General features: G+C 41.7%; 1 pseudogene across 1 annotated transcript; it reads right to left on the reverse strand.

The window, feature by feature from the left end:
- Positions 1 to 9,171: 9,171 nt before the first annotated feature.
- On the reverse strand, positions 9,172 to 10,409 carry LOC308419765 (eukaryotic translation initiation factor 5-like; annotated as a pseudogene). The gene has a single exon. The product of its transcript is annotated as a eukaryotic translation initiation factor 5-like (transcript).
- Between the last annotated feature and the right edge of the window lie 1,876 nt (positions 10,410 to 12,285).

A 12,285-nucleotide genomic window follows, 5' to 3' on the forward strand; every position in this document is an offset into this window, starting at 1 on the left:
TTATTTATCTATTTAGTGCATGTGAGTGTACTGTGGCTGTCTTCACACACCAGAACAGGGCATCAGGTCCCATTACAGATGGTTGTGAGTCACCATGTGGTTTTTGGGAATTGAACTCAGGACCTCTGGAAGAACAGTCTGTGCTCTTAACTGCTGAGCCATCTCTCCAGTCCCAAGGAAGCATCCTTTAAAAAACAACAACCAAGTTGGTGAATTCTTTCTTTTTCCCTGGAAAGCAGAGGCAAGGTAGGAGTAGATGCAGCTACTTTGGTAATCTGAGGTGTTCATAACGATGGGAAAAATACTCATTGCTAGTAATGTTAGAGCAGGCAGCTATTTAATCTTTGCTCACTTAGTTTGAAGATGTGTGTGAGAGAGAGACAGAGGAGAGAGACTTTATTTAAAACATTGCTGTGGTTTGAATATGGGATGTCCTTGTAGAGGTTTGAATAAGAGTGGCCCCCATAGGCTCAAATGTTTGAATGCTTGGTACCTAGTTAGGTGAGTGGAACTATTTAAGAAGAATTAGGAGGTGTGGCTTTGTTGAAGTACATGTGGTCTTATTGGAGTGGGTTTGGTCTTGTTAGTGGAAGCTATGTCATTGGAGAAGGGCTTTGAGGTTTCACAAGCCCACACCAGGCCCAGCATCTCTGCCTGCGACTCGTGGATCAGTTGTGAGCTCTCATCTGCTTCTCAAGCACCATGCTCTGGGATTATAATGGACTAAACCTGAAGCTATAGGCAAGCCCCCAATTAAATGCTTTCTTTTTCTAAGAGTTGTCTTGGTCATGATATCTCTTCATAGCAATAGAACAGTAATTAAGACAGTCCTGAGTGGGGCATGTGCCCCTCGGGCTCATGCATTTGAACACGGGTTTCCTAGCTGGCAATGCTCTCTGGGAAACTGGAGAAAGTGGGTCCCTGGGGGTAGGATAGGAGGCTGTATATTCTAGTTTCCTATTTACTCTCTGAGTTCTGACTTCCAATACAATGTGACCAGCCAGCCTCTCATTCCAGTTGCCAAGCCTTCTATACCATGATGGAATGTATGCTCCAGACTGTGGAGTGTGGATCAAGGTAGCCCTTCTTTCCTTCCTTACATTGCTTCCTGTTAGGTATTTCATTGCAGAATCCAGAAATTACCCAATAAATTGTTAACAATTGTATCGATATACATACAACTCAAAATAATTTCTACTACTATATATTATCTATCCCCTTTATCTCTAGGAGTGAAAAATATGGAATAATTTGATTTTTCGTGTCATTGGGTTTAGGGGGAAGATAATCTAGTATTTGAGAGTCACTGTACTTTCAGCTTTCCCCACTGTGTCAAAATACACTAATAAATTAAAACAGTGTCAAGAGATTCAGAGCCCCATAGCTGAACATTAGATAGGGTTCGGAAAATGTGGAAGAGTTGGAAGAAAGATTGAGTGACTCAAAGAGAACAGGAACTCCATGGGAGACCAATAGCATCAACTAACCTAGACCCTCGGGGACTCCCAGCGACTGAACCACCAACCAATGAGCAAGCACGGGATGGGCCTAGCCTCCTACCCCCCACATATGCAGCAGATGTGTCCCTCAACAACTGGAGCAGGGGCTGTCCCTGATGTCTGTTACCTGCATGCCTGCCTGTGAATCTTGTTCCCCTAGCTGGGCTTCTTGTCTGACCTCAGTGGGAAAGGATGCACCTAAACCTGCAGTGAATTGATGTGCTGGGATGTGTCGGTGGTGTGTGTGTGTGTGTGTGTGTGTGTGTGTGTGTGTGTGTGGTGTACCCAGAGGGGGACTCTTCCTTCTCAGAGGACAAGGGGAAGGTGGGATGAGAGGAGAGTCTTGGTGAGAAGGTACTGGGGGAGGGGGACTGATATTGGGACATAAAGTGAATAAATAAACAAATTTTTTAAAACTTGAAAGAGAATTATTTTGACTCAAGAGTTTCAGTTTGTGGTCACTCTGAGCCCTTGGGAAGGCACGAAGAATACTGGGTCACAGGAGCAGGGAGGAGCAATGCTCAGCTCATTGTGGCCAAGAGGTGACAGAGACAAGATCCACCTCTCCAGGCACAATACCTAGTGACTCTGATTCCTCCAACTAGGCCCCACCTCCTAGTTTTGTATCATGTCCTAATAACAAAGTATGAATCCATAATTGGATAACCCCAGTTAGCCAGAGGCCCCCAGGATACAATCACTTTCTTAATTCCTAGCCTCTGAGTCAAGTCTTCAATACTGGAGCTTTGAGGGCAGATTTCATATCTAAACTATAAAAATGCATGCGCTTTTGAAAGGAGCAGGAAGGAATGATTCAAAAAGAGCAAAACCACATGAGAACTCAGCAAATATTGTCACCTTGGCGATAATTTCAAAAGTCTGTGGAGAACTAGAGGGAAGGGTTATCTATGTTCCTCTCAAGAAACGGGACCTGTTGTTTTATTTTGCCTGTCTGGCTTTCAAATATTTGGTGAACTGTTTCAAAAAACTGTTTGTTTTCGCTCCTGTTTTATAAGGGGTCTGGAATCCAGAATTCAGAAATGGCATTTGTGTGGCCCTGGCATGCTGTGTGCGTTGAGACAGTGAGTGGATGGGGTGAGAGAATCACAAAAGCAGAAAGTGGTCCGGTGCCCTCCAGAGGACCCCGCAGGGGTGGGGGCTCAGAGCAAGTCTGCGCCTTCTGTTACTTTAGTGAATTAGTGTTCTCTGGTGGCTTTATTCAGCTGTTAATGAAGCACTACAGCAGCTACAGACAGCAAGTCCTTCAATTCCCACTGATTTAGTGGTTTCAATTTCCTCTACTAAGCTCACTAATAGGCAATACCCTGAAAACACTAGGTTTACCCCCTTCATAGTATGCTTTCATGACACGTCTCCGTTCATAACATGTTTTCACTAAGCAGTCCTCCTTCGTAGTACTGTTGTTTTAAAAAATAAAGGTTCCAGCTGTTCCGTTTTACCAATGAAAGCTCTGGAGCCAGGCACCACGCTATCTTAGAGAGGCAGAGACACACCCAGCTGATCTTCTACTCCACGGATGCCCCAGAGGCCCCTTCTTTAGCTCAGAGCCCTCTTTTCTATTTTCCTATGCTCATTCCCTGTCACTTTGAATACTTGCTCCACCTCTGGACTAGGGTTGACTTTATTTAGATTAAAGGTGCGTGCTAGGGCCGAACCACACCACAAGGTTTTTCCAGGGCTCCACAGTATGGTCAAGTAGCATGCTTTCACTACGCATGCCTCCTTCCTAATGTGCCTTTCAGTGCACATGGTTCCTTTCTAATACGTTTTGTCTTCTAGATGACTAAGTGGAAACGACCATTCTGCTTTGGTTTCTCATTCATTTTGATTTGGGTGAGCAGATGTTTTATGTGTACTATAGCCAACTATTTAATTTGTGATATGGCAAGCCTATAATAGCAATTTATGTTCTGTTATACTGTTGTCTTAATTGCCTCCAAAATGTTAGTGTAAAAATTGAATGCACTTTTATTTTCCAGTTCATATAGGGCACCCCAAGAACACAGTTAAGCTCATAAAATTTAACTCTTATTTTTAAATGAGGGATTTTCCTCCCCTCAAGAAAAATGAGGGGGGTAAAAAAAGAAAGGGAGGAAGGAAGGAAGTAAAGGAAGAGAGAAGAAAATGAGCCATGAAACTCTCAGCTTGCCAAAGGCCACACCCCACTATAAGGAAAGATGGTGGTGGATGGGAGGAAGAACTAGTTCCTATGGAAAACATTTTTTTCTGACATAATGTTATTCATACCATATATTACATTTGCATGCATATATCCACATGATTATTTTAGAAGATTTGGATAAATAGCAGGGAATATATAATATATATTTTGAATTGTATATATTACATATTATGTGTGTGTGTATATATACATATATATATAATAAGTATTTAAATTTTGTAATTAGGGCAGTTCTGCTAGTTAGTGTTATGTCTTTGGACACAAGCTAAAGTCATTTAAGAGGAAGGAACCTTTCTAGAAGCACCTCCATAAGGTGGGGCTGTAGGAAAGGTCGAGGGCATTTTCTTAATTACTGATTGTGGGAGGACCCAGCCCTGTTGCAGTAAATATTAAAAATTATAAATTCTCATTCAGGTCCAGTTTTAGTTTGGAACCCCACGCTCCTCTGGTGCCTGGTCCAAACCAACACGGCCCAACTTGTCCGTCCAATTCCCTTCCCTTGGTGGTTTTCTTCCACCTATTCTCCGCCTCTGTTCCGAGGTATTTCTGTACCCCAAGATCCCACACAAACACAACTCAACAGCCCGATAGCTTTTCATGCAGGTTAATATGTTCAACTCTCAATCTACAAATCCTCTACCCAACAAGATTACATCAAATATACAAAGATACAAACTGCCCTTCATATAAGACGCTAGACCTATAAAATCCTTAATGTTCATAGCTATTTAATGCCAATCAATATCACCTGGGTCCAGGTGGTCCTTGGGAACCTCCATGTTGCCATGACCTCTCACCTCTGTCCTCTCACACCCTCTGCCTCTCTGACCTCTGACCTCTGACTTCTTAGACCTACTTCCCTCGCCTCGGCCCAGTCCCAGGCTTTTCTTTATTTTACTAATTAAAATGGGAAGGTTCAGTTGAAGCCCTTCTGGGGGGAAGTGGAATTAACATTAAAATACAAACAGCTTCAGGACAATCTCCCTAGCCCCTTGTGGGTGGGGCCATCCCTTGACTGGTGGTTCTTAAGTTCTGTAAGAAGCACAGTGAGCAAGTCCTGAGGAGCAAATCAGCTCCTGCCTTCAGGAGTTCGATCCTCCACGCTTGAGATCCAGTCCTGACTTCTTTCAGTGATGGACTATGGCGATGGACTTGTAAGTGAAAGAAACCATTTTCTCCCCAGCTTGCTTCTGATCATAGTGCTCCTGGATAGCCGGAGCGACCCTAAGACAGGAGTGATGCAAGCATTGTAGAGGCACGGGAGGAAAAACAACCCCACCCTGAAAGTCTAGTGGAAACCTTCACCAGGTAAGAAGCAGGAGTCCCAACACAAGTGACAACTGTAGGTCTTCTCCTGTCCCGGCTGAAGAACATACAGCTTCCTAGGAATCTCACCAGAAACCACACTTACAGGGAAAGGACACACAGGAGGTCCCTTATGTAATCCTAATGGTATTGTAATTCTACCCAAGGCGTCTCTGCCGGGAGTCATCTATAACCCATCAAAACAGAAAAGGAACACACACACACACACACACACACACACACACACACACACACACACGTCTTTCTTTGCAGTGTTTGAGATTAATATCTATGGCTGATGTTGACAATTGTTGCTGTCCCTTGGGAAGCCCATACCCAGACTTCAGCATCTCTTTTCTGAGCACCTCAATTTTAACTTAATGTTACCTAAAATGTATGTGTATGTGTGTGTGTGTGTGTGTGTTAAAGCCGCCACTCTCACTCAGAGAGGTGAGTAGATCTGTTTATTGTCTTCTGGAACAGCTTTCTTTCCATCTTTGATTTCCCAACTCTCCTTCATACTGGCTAGTCCTGAAGTTCTTTGCTGCACTGAAGCGTCAATCCTAAACTGGCCTGAGAGAAAAGATTAAGGGTACTCATTAGGGCTTCTTCTGAGTGTTGGAACGTGTCTGTTCACCACTGACAGTCGCTACAAAGAATCTTCCCTGCACTGATTAAATGCTTTAGTGACTGACTCTGAGTTACTGATCGGGTATTGGTGTCACAGTAAGGAAAGGGATCAAAACATTTCCTTTTGGAGTCATTTAACCAAGTGTGATTTTTTTTTCCTTAAATTCTTTAACTTCATGCTCCCTGTGTCTTCCCTCCTCTGTTATATGAATCAGAATCGGTCTCTGCCTGAAGGCTGTCTTGTGAATCTGCTCCTGTAAGTTTGTGTTGTGCGACTGTATGTATGCCTGTGTGTCTGTCCCTTACAAAAGGCTTCTCTCTGCCTTTATCGAACTGTATAGAAATCATCACAAAGGAAAGGAATGGGACATTCTTTTCCAGAAATATTTAACAGGGTTTTACAATGGATTGTGTCTCTTACTCCAACAGACCTAGACAACAAGTAGTTCTATAAATATCATTTATCAACCAAAATCCATATATAGACGTTCATTTTTGAAGGTTGCTTTCAACCTCTGCATTTGCTGACTTCAGCAAGCGGTATACACCCATTTTCTGGGTCAGAGGCATCAAGGTATATGGAATTTAAGATTATAGCTATTCATTTGCTTAGATGTAAATGTTGATTACATGGGAAATCCGAGGCAAGTAAGGTTGATTGTAGCATTGCTCCCTTACAGGCAGGTTAAACAAATCAGTTCGGGCACACAGTAGGATGGTAGTCTTGAGTGACCGCAAGGTGTATTATTAAGGTTGACTGTGAGGTCTGGCCAGAGTTTCAGCCTCTTAGGTGTAAGGGACATTTTCATGGCACCAGACTGCCATACGACTCGTGTCTTATTTACAGGTAATCATATTCTAGGCTTATTGTTTTGTGGTTAAACTTGGGGCAACTTCTTAGGAAATAAAAGATAACTAAAATAAAACCCATCTCACACAATTGCTTCGTGATTGAATGAGAGCAAATGACAGCTAAATAAAACGATCATAAGTTTTGTCTACCAGAATTTTGATCAAAGGGTATATAGATTATACATATCTGTTATCAAATTCAATTTTTGATGTTTTGATGACTTTCAGCTCTTGCTTTGTTTCTCCGGTTTCCCTCATTATTATTCACTTGGGAATTACAACATTTCAACTTCCAATTCATGTTAGAAACATGATTGACAAACATAGTAAATTCCTAGATATTATAGTAAAAAATAAAATAATGTATTTTAAATATGGAAGTATGTTATAAAGAAATGATGAATATACTCGACAATACCACTTTGATCTTATCTGATCTTGGAAGCTAAGCAGGGTCAGACCTGATTAGGACTTGGATGGGATCTTTGATGAATACAGAGAAATAATGGTTTGTGGTGGATAGGTGGAAAGTTACTATGTATTCTATTTAAGGGTTTGATAATAGAGGTGTTGCTTTCATAATCTCTCATGTTTGAGTCTTATCTCATTCTATAGTTTCTTCATTCTTCACCAGGACATGTGTTTGCTGAATACAGCTCCAGTATCCCAGAGAAGTCCTAGGCCTTAACAACTCCAGGGCAGGGGACGGGTAAAATGAACGGACCCAGTTGTGCAGATCCTTAGGCATGCATTTATCCCAGCCCAGGCTTCTCTTACAGAAATTTCAATCCTGGGTTGATAGAGTCTTCAAAATTTTAAGAGATGATTAGAAATGTTGACTTTTGTTCATATGTTTTAAAATCTGAGTGAATTGTCCATGTTTTCACTTCTTTGGAGACAGACTCTCATATATCCCAGATTAGCCTCAATTTCTGATCTTGACCTTGAACTTGTGATCTTTCTGAGTGATGTGTTGGGGTAGAGGCCTGTGAGACTGACCACTCCTGGTTTGTGTGCACTGGGATCCAACTCTGGGCTTCAGGGGCACTAGGCAAACACTCTACCAACTGGGTTATATATACCCCCGGTTCTCTTTCAGAAATCTTAACAAGCATTTTAGAGCTCATAAACTACACGTGTTGTCTTCCGAGCTGCAACAGACAATGAGAAGCTGATATCTAAACTAAAGGCATTGTTTTGTGGGGAAAGCTGTGCCTATGAGAAGGAAGGAAGTAGCAGAACCTCACTTTTGCACACGCCCAGAGTAACCAATGCATGACACCTCTAAAGAGACCAGCATTGTGAACAAAGGTCATGTTTGAGAAATAAAAATTACAGGAGGACATCGTTTTTGGGTTAAGTTGCTTCCTAGGGTTCTGATAGATCGGGAGGCTAAATATCAAAGTGGAGTCAGTCATGATACAGTTGGAAAAAAAAAAAACAATTTCAATTAAACAGTTTATTTGACCATTTGAGAAAATAGGCTTCCAGGTAAACAAACATATTTCAATGACAGGGCATTTTCTCTTGACAAGATAACCAAGTTTCCTCTGTTTTATCTTTTCTCAGAAAAGGTAACCAATCAGATAGTCTCCCCCTCCCCCCAGTCTAACTTTCTCTTTAAATAAGACAATTAGGGAAGGGGATCAAGCTTGAAAAACAGTAACACTTATTTTGGCAAGATAGCAACCAAAATTTAAAGTATAAGCTATTCTATTCAAATTAAAAGGCATTAAAGAATAAACCATAATATTGTAATATTGGGGAGGGGGAACCCATCAAACACAAGATACAATGTGTCTAAACATCTTGAGATTATAATTTAAGGGTAACAGTTGAAAAATTATACTGTTTTAGCTAGAGATTTAGTGCACCTTTTTTCCTGTTTCTCCCAAATAGAATCAGAGTTTACAATTTAATCACACCTCAAAGCTTTCTCTCAATACAAAGCAACCACTGAAAAATAATTATTTGTAATAATTTCCCTGGCTTATCCAACATGCAATGCACAGGACTCAAAGGACTATAATTTGGGATAAGTGTACACAAATCAAAAAGCCACAACTCTAGGTTTCAAAATTTGCTCTTAGCCCATAGGATGTTCTCATGATGTTGTCACACTGTCATTTTATCATCACATTTCCTTAGAATGACAAGAGTTGTCAGTTGCCAATCTGAATGTGCTGGGACCGGAGATACAACTTTCAAAGTACCACATTTCTTAATGGCTGCGTAGGGTCATTATAGTTGTCTGCATTCTTCAAGTGTTCAGTACCTAACGATCTACCAAACTCAAGAAGCCTAAGTTAAATGGTGTAGCATCCTAGAAGTAGCCAATTACTTCAGTATAAGTCACTCACAGCCCAAAGTCTGAAGAATGACCAAAATCAAATCTTTATATTTATTATAGCTGTATAAATGTGATCCAAATGTGTCCACCACTAGTTTTCCAGAAAGAAACATGTTATAAATAAGCAAACTACAGCTACTCACAGATATGCACGGACTCCCCAGATGTCTCATTGGGCTTAACTATAGGCCACTCACATTAATAGCTTTTTAGTATCAAGTGTAGCATGGTGCTAAGCCACGTTAGCTCTTGCACATACATGTTGAACTTCTGGCTCACAATGGAGGAAACTTTGCAGTATTACACCGTTAATCTGTGTTCCATCCACCCCTTTAAATGTCACCATCTTTGCTGTCAGACTTCACAGGCTCATCTTTGGTACACTGGCCATCTTTGAATATACCACCTCGACATTTTCATCTTCATTACCACCACAAGACTCTTCCTCTGCCTCCTTCAGCCATTATTAAATGGCTCTGCTTTGACACTAATCTCTTTGGCAAGTTCTTTTGAGACATATTTCTTAGAGGCCTTTTCTGACCAGATGATAATGACCTCTTCTTCTAAAAGGTCTGCATCATACATTCTCCTTCAAGATATGTAGCATCTTGGAGATCAGCTGAGCTTGATGCATTGCTACCACACATTCCAAACCTCGAAGAAGGTACCGCTGGGCCTTTTGGTTGTTATGAAAAATGGCAACCTGTATTTTTTGATTTGCTCTCTTATCTTCTCATCAGAGAGAACTTCTGTCAAAACAGGAGGACCCGTGGCTTTTACATCCAGTCTTTCGGCCACAATTTCTTTATCAGATGACTCAATAATGCGTCTTCTTTCTTTTTCTGAACAGAATCAAACAGGATGCTAACACGCTCTTCTACAGTTCTTTCCGAATGATCGCTAAGTGTCAGGCCCTTTGCATGGTCACTGATTTCATCCATTCTGCGCCTTTGAGCTTCCGCAGCTGTTTCCTGCCCCCAATCACCATCTTCCTCTTCTTCCACAGCATGTGGAGGACTAACTTCATTTAGTGGAGGTGGTGGTGTCCCACTGGTGGATACAGAGCAGTTTTCCTTGTCCTTACCCTTTCTATTTTCCTTTTCTTTCTTTCCTGTACCAATGTCACTATTCTCAGGTGGGTTTTTGAGAATGAATGTCCAGAGTTTATGATGTGTGTCAAGCATGCCTCGGTACCCACAGGCTTTACAAGAATTATGTATTGTTTGCTCCTTTGGATTGACATGCAGATCTCTTTCAGGATTCTCACACTCAGAACAGAGAACACATTTCTTAATGAACCCATCCAACATGTCTTGCCGCTTATTCTCCTCATGAGATCCATTGACAATGTAACGGTCATTCCTAACATCAAACTGGGTCTGTGCTCCCAGATCACAACCAAAATATTTGGTGGGATACGTTGGAGCCAACTACGCGCCTTTGCAACGTCAACCATGTTGACTATAACTGTCTTGATTCCATTTCCTATGCCCTCCACCTTAGCAATCAAACGGGGCATCTTGTATCGATAAAACTGGTCTGACACGCTGCGGTTGACGTTGACAGACATTTTGGCTTATTAGTGACTTCATCAATAACATGAACAGATCTTTGATCACAACTTTTTGGTATTTTCTGTCTGGAGAAGAAGGGATGACAAACAACTGCAAGAGTTCTCGGTCTCTGACATGAAGGAATTTTCGCCACTGAGGCTGTACGCTTCCTGCTTGTATGCTGTTTCCCCAATACAGATGCCAATGGCTGCGCAACAGCTTGTTTTCCTCAAATAAAGACACAATCTCAACACGGCTCGGCCGGGACTGGGAGGAAGGAGCGCTGGAAACCGGTCTGGAGCGGTGGGGCCTGCCGAGCCCTGTAGTCTCCACTCCCTATGTTTGCCTTACAAGGAAATGACCTGTCTGCTTTTTATTTCCTTGATTGTTCCCTTTCCATTTATGAAATCAACTTCTCCTCAACTTGATGAAACACTTCTTATACTTTATGGAATCAAGCGCTTCCTGATTCTATAATTGAAAACTAAGGCAATTTTGTACTCTGACACACTTAACGTTTTATAATGTGGCTGTAGTCCTACAGACAAAGCTACAGAAATACTTTGTTTGTTTTGGACGGGGTGGGAGTCAGGGTTGAAGCCAACATTCAAGGAGGTATTAAACCACCCAACTACATTTCCAGTCCCCACAGTTTAATTTCTCCAAGAAAAAAATACTCCCTTAGGGTGGTGATCGATAGTGGCTTATTTTATGACTTAGTGCCTAGCCAGCTGGGAAAACAATGGCTGGAAGTCCTTGTGGAAGGACTTCTGTCATTAGGCTAGGATTCGTTTACCATAAGGGTCAGGAGGGCAGCTGTGGGTCCGTCAGCATCACTCCAGTGACCAGAAGCAACGCCCTGGCCTAACTCGGTTTCATTTTAACAATGTTTCTTACTTTATTCACTTCGGGTGTTCACAGAACATTTAAACCTGTTGTTCTTTAACCACAATTCAGGGAAGTTGTAATGCAGAATTAACAGAACAGAAAATACCTTCTTTTTACTGGTGGAAAATGTGAGAAGACGGTACAATTAGCCTCGCCAGGAATTGTTCTTACAGCTACTGTTTTGGACCCTATTAATTTCTCTCTATGGAGAAAAACAAACTATAGGACTATGTTTCTGAACAGGTCTTGAGGATAAGATTTTATTCATTTATTTATCCATTTATTTATTTATTGGTACTACCATATTTTTTTGAGATTTTCATTCTTTATCATGACTTAATCTTTTTCTTGACTTTTTGTTGGTTTTTTTGTGAGCTTCACTCCATTCCTGCTTGCTGGGGACAGGAGACCGTGGAAGGGACTGCCTGCAGCGGGCCAGGATAGAGGCATCTCAGAAGCCTGCTGCAGCTCCTTGTAAAAGAAGCTGCCTTGAGGAGCAGGAGAGATATCCCTCCAGGGAAGCCCTCATCTGAAACAGGGGACTGCCTGAAGTAGGTGGGATGGAGACATCTCAGTAGCTCTCAGCAGATCTATGTTAAAAACAGTTGTCCTCATTTCTCTTAACCTTAGCCCTGGACAATGGCTGTATAGATTTCATTTGTGCGTGACTGCTTTTAGTTGGCCTTGGTGTGCACAATTATGCTACTATATCTGACTTTCCTATTGCTTTCTTCTTCTGCTCTGGTGAAGTCTGTGAAACCAGATGTTCCTTGATGCTATGATTCTTAAACAGTTAAAAATCAGGGCACAGGGCACGGCACAGCACAGTCCTAATGGCCCAGGTGCATGCTGTGGGCTCTCATTTTGGAAACAATGTAACAATTGCACAATGGTAGTTCCAGATTAATGCTTGACTTGCAAAGAAAGTTTGAAGAAATCATGTTTAGAAATATTAGAAAATGAAACGGAGCTGCCTACTGCTAGAGTCATACAGGGTCCATTACC

Source organism: Micromys minutus (genome assembly GCF_963924665.1).
Source record: "Micromys minutus genome assembly, chromosome: 4".
In the NCBI taxonomy this organism is placed as follows: Eukaryota; Metazoa; Chordata; class Mammalia; order Rodentia; family Muridae; genus Micromys; species Micromys minutus.